We start from the raw sequence: 13,201 nt of genomic DNA, 5'->3' as shown, positions 1-13,201 counted from the left end.
TCAGTTTGTCCGTGATGTGTATGCCGAGGAACTTAAAACTTTCCACCTTCTCCACTACTGTCCCGTCGATGTGGATAGGGGGGTGCTGCCTCTGCTGTTTCCTGAAGCCCACAATCCTCTCCTTTGTTTTGTTGACATTGAGTGGGAGGTTATTTTCCTGACACCACACTCTGACGGCCCTCACCTCTTCCCTGTAGGCCGTCTCGTCGTTGTTGGTAATCAAGTCTACCACTGCAGTGTCGTCTGCAAACTTGATGATTGTGTTGGAGGCGTGCAGGACCACGCAGTCATGGGTGAACAGGGAGTACAGGAGAGGGCTGAGAACGCATCCTTGTGGGACCCCAGTGTTGAGGATCAGCGGGGTGGAGATGTTGTTTCCTACCCTACCCAGGGTTTCGAGCTTAATGGCGAGTTTGGAAGGTACTATGGTGTTAAATGCTAAGCTGTAATTGATGAATAGCATTCTTACATAGGTATTCCTCTTGTCCAGATGAGTTAGGGCAGTGTGCAGTGTGATTGCGATTGCGTCATCTGTGGACCTATTGGGGCTGTAAGCAAATTAGAGTGGGTCTAGGGTGTCAGGTAGGGTGGAGGTGATATGATCCTTGACTAGTCTCTCAAAGCACTTCATGATGACGGAAGTGAGTGCTACGGGGCGATAGTCGTTTAGCTCAGTTACCTTAGCTTTCTTGGGAACAGGAACAATGGTGGCCCTCTTGAAGCATGTGGGAATAGCAGACTGGGATAGGGATTTAATAAACTTTGAATTTATAACCTGAACTCTGGGTTGACTAACTCTGAACTGTCAAACTCAGTTTTCGGTTTCAGATTAGGTAATAACAATAAGTTAAATCAACTCTAAGTTAAGTTACCCCTGAGCAAAGCACATGCATGAGGAGATGAAAAGCCCTCATCAATGGATTGCAGATAACATGATTCATCATGGCAACAGGAGAAAAAAGGGCTCGAACCTCATACTATAGAAATATTAATGAATGCGTATGTAGAATATGAGTATACAGTATATTTAAGAAAAAAAGCAATACAGTAGCAGCAGCAAAAGAACGTGAGCTGGTGTGGCAGAAAATTGCTGACTGAGGCAATGCGTGAGTATTAATTGAAAAAAAAGAAACATTTTATCTTGAGTGTTCCACTTATTCAACATTTATAAAATATAAACTCAGCCAAAAAAAGAAACGTCCTCTCACTGTCAACTGCGTTTATTTTCAGCAAACTTAACATGTGTAAATATTTGTATGAACATAACAAGATTCAACAACTGAGACATAAACTGGACAAGTTCCACAGACATGTTGTCACGACTCCAACCGAGGCAGGCTCTCCTTCCCGTTCGGGTGGCGCTCGGCGGTCGTCGTCACCGGCCTATTAGCTGCCACTGATCCTTTTCTCCCCCTCCTTATGTGTTTATTGGTTACACCTGTTTTGTATTAGGTTTGTAATTAGTTGGGCTTATCAGTCAGCCGGCTCGCCCGTTTCTTTGTGCGGGATTGTTAGTTGGTAAGAGTGGTGTTTGTTTCGAACTACGTTGTTACTGGACTGTTTTCGTTCCCCCCGTGTCTGGGGTTGTTTTATGAGAACACCCAGTGTATAGAAGGGTGGCCTAAGTTTCTCAGTGTTCATTAAAAGAACATTTGTTATTGCACCTGCTGTTTCCTGCGCTTGACTTCGCACTCCGACACCCAGTCCTTACACATGTGACTAACAGAAATGGAAAAATGTGTCCCTGAACAAAGGGTGGTGGTCAAAATCAAAAGTAACAGTCAGTATCTGGTGTGGCCACCAGCTGCATTAAGTACTGCAGTGCATCTCCTCCTCGTGGACTGCACCAGATTTGCCAGTTGCTGCTGTGAGATGTTACCCAACTCTTCCACCAAGGCACCTGCAAGTTCCCGGACATTTCTGAGGGGAATGGCCCTAGCCCTCACCCTCCGATCCAACAGGTCCCAGACGTGCTCAATGGGATTGAGATCCGGGCTCTTTGCTGGCCATGGCAGAACACTGAGATTCCTGTCTTGCAGGAAATCACGCACAGAACGAGCAGTATGGCTGGTGGCATTGTCATGCTGGAGGGTCATGTCAGGATGAGCTGAGGGAGGAGGATGTCTTCCCTGTAACGCACAGCGTTGAGATTGCCTACAATGACAACAAGCTCAGTCCGATGATGCTGAGACACACACCCCCAGACCATGACGGACCCTCCACCTCCAAATCGATCTCGCTCCAGAGTACAGGCCTTGGTGTAACGCTCATTCCTTCGATGATAAACGTGAATTCGACCATCACCCCTGGTGAGACAAAACCACGACTCGTCAGTGAAGAGCACCTTTTGTCAGTCCTGTCTGGTCCAGCGACGGTGGGTTTGTGCCCATAGGCGACGTTGTTGCCTGTGATGTCTGGTGAGGACCTGCCTTATACAACAGGTCTAGAAGCCCTCAGTACAGCCTCTCTCAGCCTATTGCGGACAGTCTGAGCACTGTTGGAGGGATTGAGTGTTCCTGGTGTAACTCGGGCAGTTGTTGTTGCCATCCTGTACCTGTCCCTCTGGTGTGATGTTCGGATGTACCGATCCTGTGCAGGTGTTGTTACACGTGGTCTGCCACTGCGAGGACTATCAGCTGTCCATCCTTTCTCCCTGTAGCGCTCTCTTAGATGCTGACCAGACCGGACACGTCGCGTGCGCGAGCGTCGCAAAATACATTTAGAAATCCATGTTATTCAATTATTTCACCCACACTGCTTGCGCACGCCAACGAGCGTCTGTGACGCCAAGGGCTAAAATAGAAGTTGTTCCTATTTCTGACACACATCGCGCTGAAAGTCATCTCCTCATTGGTTTATAGAAGCAGGTACCCACGTGCCATCTCCTCATTGGTTATACCCACGTGGGTGATTGAAAGACGAACTTTGTTGCCAGTTGTCGTGGTAATACAATGAAAGTTTAGATGCGATCACCACATAAGTTCAACGATGAAAAAGCCTGGAAGGAGGAGAGATGACTAGAAACGATTCGGTTGGCCGTTTTATGTGTGGATTCATTGTCGGAGTAGAGGTCCTTGTGCATTTCAGGTAAAATAACAACTCAATGTTTATATTCCAGGACAAATTAGCTAGCAACAGCAAGCTAGCTAAACAGGACAAATTAACGTTAGCTAGCAAGTGTAAGCTAGCTAGCTAAATTGCCATACATGTTTAATGCTTTTCGACCTGTCCCCAAATTAATGTAATTGGTTCAGAGTTTTGATATTTTAACCTGCGTGTCGTGATCGCGTTTGGTGTGGGGGGGGGGGTAAAATAAATTTATGCACGATAGCGCACGATGGCGCACGCGCGCAGCCGGTTTGGGTTCCGTGTTAGGCGTCTCACGGTACGAACATTGCAATTTATTTCCCCAGCCACATCTGAAGTCCTCATGCCTCCTTGCAGCATGTCTAAGGCACATTCACGCAGATGAGCATCTTTATTTTGGTGTTTTTCAGAGTCAGTAGAAAGGCCTCTTTAGTGTCCTAAGTTTTCATAACTGTGACCTTAATTGCCTACCGTCTGTAAGCTGTTAGTGTCTTAACGACCGTTCCACAGGTGCATGTTCATTAATTGTTCATGGTTCATTTAACAAGCATGGGAAACAGTGTTTAAACCTTTACAACGAAGATCTGTGAAGTTATTTAGATTTCTACGAATTATTTGAAAGACAGGGTTCTGAAAAAGGGCCGTTTCTTTTTTTTGCTGAGTTTGTGTGTGTGTGTGTGTGTGTGTGTGTGTGTGTGTGTGTGTGTGTGTGTGTGTGTGTGTGTGTGTGTGTGTGTGTGTGTGTGTGTGTGTGTGTGTGTGTGTGTGTGTGTGTGTGTGTGTGTGTGTGTGTGTGTGCGCGCGCGCGCGCGCGTGTGACTGCGCTTGCTTAATATTTATGCAGGTGAAACCCAACAGGCACACAATGTTCTTGGCAGCAACTGAAGATGAAATATACATTTGTGCTTATTATACATTTCAAATTTGACCTCCATTGTAGCCAACAGAAAAAAGGCTGATGGCTGAAAAAACAGGTGGGGGTCCACCACCACCAGCACTCACAGAGGCTGAAGAAAAGGCCCTCAGTGAAAACAGTGGGCAACCTATTGTTGAAGGCATCTCTGGAGGAAGCTCATCTGACCCAACCACCCCCCAGGACACAAGAGCCTACATGAGAGGTTAGTTATTCAAATGAATGATATATGTACATTCATCCATTTGCCAGTGTTACCTCAGTGATGCCCACCCATCCATCTTAAACACAACTTGGCACATAGATTTTCTTGTAGCGATACAATTCTTTGTAATTGACTGCTGTTACTTTTTCAGATTCTTAGTTGTCCTTCAGACGTCATAATCTGTTTTAAGGTGACACCGAGTTATATATTTAAAAATTTGTGATGTGGCCTGCACACTGTTGTAAAAATAAAATTCAAATTAGGTGGGGTAAAGTTCTAATTCAACTGTCTAATCTTCTTCATCTTCTACCAGTTACTGATGGTGTAATCTGCCTGGTGGAGCCTTCTGCCATAACAGACCTCCATGCAGTTGTAAGTACTCTTAATACTCCACAGATTTTTCATGATGGGTTTAGAGTAGAACACCACAATTGTTAATTTTCATAACAGGAGGACGATGACGACACCTTGTCAGCTGCCACAGAGAGGGAAGATACCGAGAGGCCTATTGAGGTTCACACCTTAAAAATAACATCTAACAGTTGATGATAGTGTTGTACCATAATAAAATGTGCACCTTCTTTTTCTCTAACAGAGCAATGCTGGAAGTTACAATGAGGAAGAGGGTCCATTCACCTCCACAGCACAACTTACCTAAGTAAGATGTTGTTCAGCATTGGCCCATGACTTACAATGAAACTAAGTAGACCTGGCACTGTGAAATTCAATGTCATTTTTTTTCTGTTCCTATAGCTCCCTGTGAAACAGCTGTACAAGGTGTACTTAGAGAAACAAATTGAAAAATGTCATTTAGAAATTGACCACATAAGGCTGCAGATGCAAAAGATAAAAATAGAAAAACAACTGCTGGAACATCAGTTAAAGGTGGGTGATTACTGTATTAACTACTGTACTGCATTTGTACTTGAAGGAAATAAAGAAGACTTCATAAAAAGAAAGGCATATTGTCTTTATTTGACACTGGGGAGGTGACGGGTCAATCAGAAATGATGGTAGCATATTGTGTCTCTGACTGCTCTTCCATCTGGTGCGTCAGCGGGGTGGTCAGGATCGTTATCAGGATCATTCACTGGCTGAGTAGGACGTTGACCTCCTCTAATTGTGGCAATGTTGTGGAGAATCACACATGATCTCACAATGTCACATGCCCTTTCTGGGGTGACCCTGAGCCTACGAAGTCACTGGAACCGGGCCTTGAGCATCCCAACGGTCATCTCTACCCTGGCTCGTGTCCTGCAGTGAGCCAAGTTATAACGTTGCTGCAGGCCGGGCTCAGGATCAGGGTAAGGGGTCAGCAAATAGGGCTGGCAGGGGTACCCTCTGTCACCGAGCAGGTAACCATCAAACTCTCTTATGATAATATGAGGATACAGTTGAAATTTTCAGTTGCAATAGGAGGAAACAAAATATTGATTATAATAGCACATAGCTAAATATATCAACTCACCACCGGCAAATCTAGCGCTCAGTGTACACTCACGAATTTGAGCGTCATGCACAGTTTGTTTCCACGTTGCTGATGGTGTGGGCTGCATCACATATTATCTTCAAAGTGCAGAACAGTAATTAGTTGCAGTAGCTGTATTGTGAAGTATCTTTCATTTGGAATGCTACTATTTAGGCTGACCTGCACATTACTGCTGTGTGTCTGTGACTTGGGAACACCACAAAAGTGTACGGTAAACGTTTCAGTGCAAGAGTCACATTTCTGACAGCCCGACAGATGGTTGCCTTGGAAATATGCTCAGCGTCACCAATGTTATATAGAAAACTCCCATTGGCAAAAAAACGAAAAAAGAATTTGTTCTGAACTGAGAGCATGTCCACGATGTGTCTTATGAAAAACTGAAACGCTCAAACAGATAATCATCAGGGAATGATAAAACATCCAAGCAGGGTCTGATCACTCTCTCCCGACGGAGTATTTGTGCTTCAATAACAACTGGCTCTTCAAGAAACGGACACGCCATGTCTGACACCTCTTTCAGTCTGCAGGCTTCAGCTAAAGAGGAGGAGAAACTCGGGGTTAGTTGAAGAAAACCTGCCAGCGAGCAGGTTAGCTTCACAGAGTATGTTGCCATAGTAACTGACTCAGAGTTAAGCTGAACTGGCTTTGTGAAACCGAAAACCCAGAGTTTCCTTCAACTCTGAGTCAAATAACTCTGAGTTTTCACTAAACCCACTTTCTGAAACAGGGCCCTGGCCGTGTGGTGCCAGGACAACAACCTCTCCCTCAACGTGATCAAGACAAAGGAGATGATTGTGGACTGCAGGAAAAGGTGGACCGAGCACGCCCCCATTCTCATCGACGGGGCTGTAGTGGAGCAGATTGAGAGCTTCAAGTTCCTTGGTGTCCACATCAACAACAAACTAACATGGTCCAAACACACCAAGACAGTTGTAAAGAGGGCACGACAAAGCCTATTCCCCCTCAGGAGACTGACGAGATTAGGCATGGGTCCTCAGATCCTCAAAAGGTTCTACAGCTGCACCATTGAGAGCATCCTGACTGGTTGCATCACTGCCCGGTATGGCAACTGCTCGTCCTCCGACCGCAAAGCACTACAGAGGGTAGTGCATACAGCCCAGTACATCACTGGGGCCAAGCTTCCTGCCCTCCAGGACCTCTATACCAGGTGGTGTCAGAGGAAGGCCCTAAAAATTGTCACTCCAGCCACCCGAGTCATAGACTGTTCTCTCTGCTACCGCACGGCAAGTGGTACCGGAGCGCAAAGTCTATGTCCGAAAGACTTCTTAACAGCTTCTACCCCCAAGCCATAAGACTCTTGACCATCTAATTAAATGGCTACCCAGACTATTTGCATTGCCCCCCCCCCCCCCCCCCCCCTTTTACGCTGCTGCTACTCTTTGTTTAGTCACTTTAACTTTACCTACATGTACATATTACCTCAATTACCTCGACTAACCGGTGCCCCCACACATTGACTCTGTACCGGAACCCCTTGTATATAGCCTCGCTATTGTTATTTTACTGCTGCTCTTTAATTTTTTCTAACTTTTATTCTAAAAAAACGACCGGAAGTTCATGGATTCGGAAGACGGGCTGTACCATGAGCTGGGCTGTCTCCTTAGGTGAGGGCAACTTAGGAATGGGGATAAAATGGGCGGCTTTGGAAAACCTATCCACCACCGTAAGGATGGTGGTGTTGCCATCTGATGGAGGGAGACCCATGACGAAGTCCAAGGATATATTGGACCAGGGTCGGTGAGGAACAGGGAGTGGTTGAAGGAGGCCAGCTGGAGCTTGCCACGGAGTCTTGTTCTGTGCGCACACAGTGCAGGCAGTAACGAACGTGGATACGTCAGGAACCATTGTGGGCCACCAAAAATGTTGTCAGATGAAAGCCCAGGTCCAACAGGTGCCAGGATGACAGGTGAGTCTCGAGGAATGTGCTCATTCCAGAACTGGAGCGCAGGCAGAGTCCGGGACAAACATCCGGTTAGTCGGTGCACCCGGTGAGTGCAGAGAGGGGGGAAGCAAGGGTGCTGACTGCCTGGCTTTCATTTCAGTGACTGTTAGAAGATTAATTGTGTTACTATTGTTATTGTTCTACACAGTTTCTATATTGTTTCAGTCATTTTAGTATTTGTTTTGTTGAAAAATATGATATACACTACACTGAGAGTACAAAACATTATGAACACCTGTTCTTTCCATGACATAGACTGAATCGATGTGAAAGCTATAATCCCTTATTGATGTCACTTGTTAAAATCCACTTCAATCAGTGTAGATGAAGGGGAGGAGACGGGTTAAAGAAAGTTTTTGTTTAAGCCTTGAGACAATTAATACATGGATTGTGTATGTGTGCCATTCGGAGGGTGAATGGGCAAGACAAAATATTTAAGTGCCTTTGAATGGAATATGGTAGTAGATACCAGGGGCACCGGTTTGAGTGTGTCAAGAACTGCAACGCTGCTGGGTTTTTCACACTCAACAGTTTGTATCAAGAATGGTCCACCACCCAAATGACATCCAGCCAACTTGACACAACTGTGGGAAGCATTGGAGTCAACATGGACCAGCATCCCTGTGGAACGTTTTTTACACCTTGTAGCTCTGTGGCCTAGGTAGTCCCTGTAAATGTATTTCATTTGTTTATTTAACTAGGCAAGTCAGTTAAGAACAAATTCTTATTTACAATGACGGCCTACCCCGGCCAAACCCTAACCCGGACGATGCGGGGCCAATTGTTTGCCGCCCTATGGGACTCCCAATCACAGCTGGTTGTGATACAGCCTGGAATCGAACCAGCATCTGTAGTGACATCTCTAGCACTGAGATGCAGTGCCTTAGACCGCTGCGCCACTCAGAAGGTAGGGTCAGTGAAAAGCAAAACACTGCCAAATTTAGGTTACACATCAACACTTGACACTACTGTTAAAGGGACAGTTCAGTGATTTTACATATTTAGACATTTATATGGGATCCATTCCCCATGAAAGTCAATATCCCCTGTTTCGCATGCATCAAATTTCATGCACAAATCACTTCCTAAAAGAAGTGCGTTTTTCAATGAATTGGTTTTAAATTATTTTGAGATGATTTGGGTATGACATTTAAAACATGCTAAACGGGGAAGATTGACTTACATGGAGAATGCCAAAATGCTCATGTTGATAACGGCTGGCAGTGGCTTGCTTAACAAATCCAAAAGTGTGTATTCGAGTCACTTCTTGTTCATAGACTGTTTTCTAAAATGACAAGCGGCGAGACCCAGATGCAGACACTGGAGGCAGATGGTTTGAGTCTCTGATATTTATTCAAATACAAGGGGCAGGCAATAGGCAGGTCGAGAACAAGCAGAAGTTAATTAACCAGGTCAGAGTCCGAAACGCTCGACAGGCTCGAGGTCAGGGCAGGCTGAATGGTCAGGCAGGCGGGCTCAGTGTCAGGGCAGGCAGAACAGGGAGGGCTAAAAAACAGAGAATAGGAAAACAGGAGCAACAGACAAATAGAGAACACAGGTATAAATACACTGGGGATAATGGGGAAGATGGGAGACAAATCAAATCATGGTTAGCACATGGTTAGCAGATGTTAATGCGAGTGTAGCGAAATGCTTGTGCTTCTAGTTCCGACAGTGCAGTAATATCTAACAAGTAATCTAACAATTCCCCAACAACTACCTAATACACACAAATCTAAAGGGGTGAATGAGAATATGTACATGTAAGTATATGGATGAGCGATGGCCGAGCAGCATAGGCAAGGTGCAATAGATGGCATAAAATTTAGTATATCCATGTGATATGAGTAATGTAAGATATGTAAACATTATTAAAGTGGGACTATTTAGAGTGACAATGTATAAAGTGTCTAGTAATCCATTTATTCAAGTGGCCATCGCCTTCTGGATGGTAGCGGTGTGAACAGGCAGATGCCTCACAAGCCCTCAACTGGCAGCTTCATTAAATAGTACAGTCTCAATGTCAACAACATTAAATAGTCTCAACGTCAACAGTGGAGTTCCTCTGTCCAGTGTCTGTGTTCTTTTGCCCATCTTAATCTTTTCTTTTTATTGGCCAATCTGAGATTGCACGCACTCAATTCTTCATTTCTGCGACTTGCTTGCTAGCTGAGATTTCTGATCACGTTAGGCTGCGTTTCATTTTATTTTTATGTCAATTTGATCACGGGGAGGCACTAGCAATGTCTGCAGTTTTCGGTTTTGCTATTTGTTTCAAGTGTATTAGTCTATAAATAAATCTCTTTGCCAAAATTCGTCATCTCTCCCATGTCTTACTTGACTAGTAGTTCTGAAATGTTTATTGTTTGCCTACATTTTACTCCCTCCTCTATGTTTAATATAACACACATACATTATTTATTCATTTCGTTGCCTATCCTGATGCGGAGTTTGTGCTACAGAAAGTACTTGACTCTAGCCACAAAATTAAGGAAATTAGAAGGGGGGAGGATTTCGGCAAGGCTATTTTGTTGGCTGCCGAAATTCTCTCCCCCCCCCCCCCCCTCTATTTTGGGATTGCATGTCCTGGCACACTTCATAATCATTTTGGTAGCTCATATTGACCAGTAGTGTGGGCCACAGAAAGAATTTGAATCTAGCCACAAAATTAAGGATATTAGAAGAGGGGGAGGATTTCTGGACATTCCCCCCCACCGTCTATCTTGGGACTGCAAGGCCTGGCACACTTCTGAATCATTTTGGTAGCTCATGTTGACCAGTAGTGTGTGCTACAGAAATCAAAATTAGATTATAAAGAAACATAAACGTTTATTTTAGAAACATTTTGTAATGTTTAAGAAAATAAAGATGAAACACAAATATTATCACACAATAACACAAAAACATCAGAAAGTTAAGTTTGTTAACAAACATTAAATAGGAAATAAAAATTTTGATCTTTGCATAATAAGATATAAAATGACAATAAATATAATATAAAAAGACAAATAACCTAAACAAATGTTGGAAAGCTGCAACAGCTCGACTGAACATTTAGTCCACTTTCTATGGAAAGTTTTCCAGGTGATACCGTCACCTGGAACTCATGCCTAACCTAGTCCTGACAGGCAGCGCAGACATAATCCTCCAATGATGGGATGGTTTTCATACAGGACTGGTTGAACCATTGTGGGCAGCGGTCACAACCAATCTGAAATTTATGATGAAAAATGTTAAGATATTTTAAACATTAAATACATTTTCTTGATTTACAATTATTTCATTGTCAGACAAAGCGGATAATACTACCTCTAGAAATATTACTGCTTATACAAATTCGTTCTCGGAAAAATTTGCCTTTAGAAGTAAACAAGCAATTACCCAGTTACCCAGTGTTTTCCTCATTATTGTCCACCTCCCCACAGAAGTGGCACAGTTGGCTCAGGTCATCTAGCAAAACATAATGTCAAGTAGTCTATACATCTTTACATTTATTTTTCAGAGCAAACAGGGAACATGGGAATAGTATAGGTTTCTTGTAACACAATTATTTAAATACATGTGTTTTAGTGGCCATCTAGTCAGAAGTTGGATCAGAGATAACCTTGAAAGATACACATAGTTATTTTATTTTTTAAATCTACAATTATATTAAATTAGAAATTGAACATACCAGTGTTTGAGGAGAGTGACTGCTATTTATTTTCTCATGATAACATCTTTGTCCGTATTTGAAAAGACAATCGACTCCTTCAGAACACTGGGAAGAACATTTGATGGGCATTTCAGTCTTCTCCAACAAAATTATGTTACACTTAAGATTCTAATTCGCACGTAAACAACGACACAGCTATAATATCATTTGACAGTTCTGTTTTGCCTTTCAGTCAGTATACTTTCAGTAGGTTAATTGAACATTACTTATACTCTCATACTTACTTTCAAGGCAAAGACTCCACAAGAAGTAAGTATCTTGTTGGCATTCGTGAGGAAGGGTACCACACGCCCATCTAGAGATTTACACCCCTTCTCTCTCAGGAATGATCTGAACATATATGTTAATAAAAATACAGCATTTTGAAACACTTTAATGATTACAATATAGAGATTAATAACAGTATAGCATTTCAAAGACTTTATTGATTCCATTGTAAAATCTTTTTATTAAAAGCAGTTTTTACCTTGTTTATTAAAAGCAGTTTTTACCTTTACCTTGTACGTCATAATGATCGGACCAAGACGCAGCGTGCGTAGAGTTCCATCTTTCAATTAACAGAAACTCACCAAACAAAACAAACAAGCACAAACTGTAATGAATTTCCTCTTCGTCTGAGGAGGAGTAGCAAGGATCGGACCAATGTGCAGCATGGTAAGTGTCCATAATGAAATATTTAATAAATCAACAGAACACTGAACAAAAATAACAAAAGTACAAACAAACAACCGAAACAGTTCCGTATGGCGCAAACACGAACACAGGAAACAACCACCCACAAAACACAATAGAAAACAGGCTACCTAAATATGGCTCCCAATCAGAGACAACGACTGACACCTGCCTCTGATTGAGAACCATACTAGGCCAAACACATAGAAATATAACAGAACAAAACATAAAAAAACAACATAGAATGCCCACCCCAACTCACGCCCTGACCAACTAAAATAAAGACATAAAAAAGGAACTAAGGTCAGAACGTGACACAAACAAAACGTGACACTACTGGTGTGCACACAGGCAACTATCTGTAGACAAGATCCCACAAAGCACAATGAGGAAATGGCTACCTAAATATGATCCCCAATCAGAGACAACGATAAACAGCTGCCTCTGATTGGGAACCATATCAGGCCACCATAGAAATACAATTCACCTAGATGACCCACCCTAGACACTATCACGCCCCAACCAACATAGAGAATAAACAGCTCTCTATGGTCAGGGCGTGACACCTTGTCACCCCCTGGCATATTTTTATCTTTCTGGCACTTTGCTCCATTGGCTCGAGGAACAGAGCCCTCTTTTGGGATGACTGCATAACCTTTCAAGTTTAGACAGACACACACATTACACACACATACATACAAACATATTACATTCACATATATTACACAGACATAAATACACACATATGGCACACACACATTTTACACATGTGTATGTGTTCACATGTATATTCTGTATTATGTATGTATTTCTTAGTTCTTAGTACTGCCTTAGCGGCTCTTACCGTCACAGTCCAGTGGTTGTGTCCATTGATGATGCCAATAATGTACTTGTACATCATTGGATCAATCTGAAATTTAAAAGAGCAAGGAAACAGTTGCTGGAGTTCAAAATCTGTCAAATATAACATATATAATATATTATGATATTATGACAATAATCCAACCAACCTTAAGTTTTGATTTCTTGCTCCCCCAAATGCCAGTCATTTCAAAGGTGTCAATGTAGAAACCTTGCTCGGTTGACTGCCTGTTAAAATTCCACACCAGATGGAACGTGTAGGCATTGATGGTCTGACAGGAAAAAATAAAGACAAT

The 13,201-nt window shown here is 43.0% G+C and overlaps 1 long non-coding RNA gene across 1 annotated transcript; it reads right to left on the bottom strand.

Annotated features, from left to right (window-relative positions):
- Positions 1 to 11,046: 11,046 nt before the first annotated feature.
- LOC139551351 (uncharacterized) lies at positions 11,047 to 12,151 on the bottom strand. Its single transcript, XR_011670262.1, has 4 exons — positions 11,839 to 12,151; positions 11,597 to 11,702; positions 11,331 to 11,417; positions 11,047 to 11,107 (listed from the first exon to the last, which is right to left on the bottom strand). It is a non-coding gene; the product is annotated as an uncharacterized lncRNA (long non-coding RNA).
- Between the last annotated feature and the right edge of the window lie 1,050 nt (positions 12,152 to 13,201).

Source organism: Salvelinus alpinus, chromosome 23 (genome assembly GCF_045679555.1).
Source record: "Salvelinus alpinus chromosome 23, SLU_Salpinus.1, whole genome shotgun sequence".
Lineage (NCBI taxonomy): Eukaryota > Metazoa > Chordata > Actinopteri > Salmoniformes > Salmonidae > Salvelinus > Salvelinus alpinus.
The sequence above is the reverse complement of the archived record's forward strand: the minus strand, read 5'-3'. Positions and strand labels throughout refer to the sequence as shown.